Source organism: Octopus bimaculoides, chromosome 25 (assembly GCF_001194135.2).
Source record: "Octopus bimaculoides isolate UCB-OBI-ISO-001 chromosome 25, ASM119413v2, whole genome shotgun sequence".
Taxonomy (NCBI): domain Eukaryota; kingdom Metazoa; phylum Mollusca; class Cephalopoda; order Octopoda; family Octopodidae; genus Octopus; species Octopus bimaculoides.
This window is the reverse complement of record NC_069005.1, coordinates 27582835-27583786: the sequence shown is the minus strand read 5'-3', so window position 1 is coordinate 27583786 and position 952 is coordinate 27582835. Positions and strand designations below refer to the sequence as shown.

General features: G+C 40.1%; 1 protein-coding gene across 1 annotated transcript in view; it reads right to left on the bottom strand.

Annotated features, from left to right (window-relative positions):
* The window catches only part of LOC106879683 (transmembrane and coiled-coil domain-containing protein 4), a gene marked incomplete at its 3' end in the record, with an annotated part of 35646 nt that overhangs the window by 1722 nt on the left and 32972 nt on the right, over positions 1 to 952 (bottom strand). The window lies entirely within an intron of this gene.

The window sequence follows — 952 nt, the reverse complement described above, 5'->3', positions numbered from 1 at the left end:
CAATTTGCAGAAGAAGAAGATTGAGGAAGACTTGGGTGGGGTGGGGGTATAGTCGGGGTAAACCGGGGGCTGCTGAAACTCGGAAAGAAGAGAAAGGATTAGAAGAATTAGTAAGAAGCTGTATGGGTGAAAATCCTTCAAAATGCATGCAAGCATTGGAAATGGTCATAAAATGATGAAGACAGTGGTGTGTACATATTATAGGCACAGGCGTGGCTTGCTTCCCAACCAGATGGTTCCAGGTTCGGTCTCACTGTGTGGCATGTTGTGCAAGCCTTGGGCCAACTAAAGCCTTGTGAGTGGATTTCATAGACAGAAACTGAAAGAAGCCCATCGTGTGTGTTTGTGTGTGTGTGTATATGTGTTTGTCCCTTGTCCCTCACCACTGCTTGACAACCGGTGTTGGTGTGTTTATGTCCCTGTAACTTAGCAGTTCAGCAAAATGAGGCCAATATAGACTAAGTGCTAGGCTTAAATGGGTAAGTCCTGGGGGTTGGTTTGTTCAACAAAAACCCTTCAAAGTGGTGTCCCAGCATGGCCAAAGTTAACTGTCTGAAACAAATAAAAGATCAAAAAAAAAAATGTAATATAATAGTTTCAAAAATTAGCACAAGGCCAGCACACACACGTAACAGTAATAAAGAGATTACAACCGCGATGCACACAAAGTGATAGTTCGCATGCATACATGCAAAGTAGCAGCAAGCGTCGTAAGCTTTGGATTATGCAAGGAATAATAAATAGCAAAATCTGAAATTAGGACATGATGGTCACATTAGGAGTATGGACATTGATGAGGAGGCTTTCAAGGCTAACCCTTTAGCATTCAGATTATTCTGTCAAATGTAATGCTTATTTATTCAAATTGTTTTGAATTAAACATGTACTATCTCATAGCTTAAAGGTTTTAATGATGTTATTGTGATCAAATTTTGGTTTAAGTACCTCATAT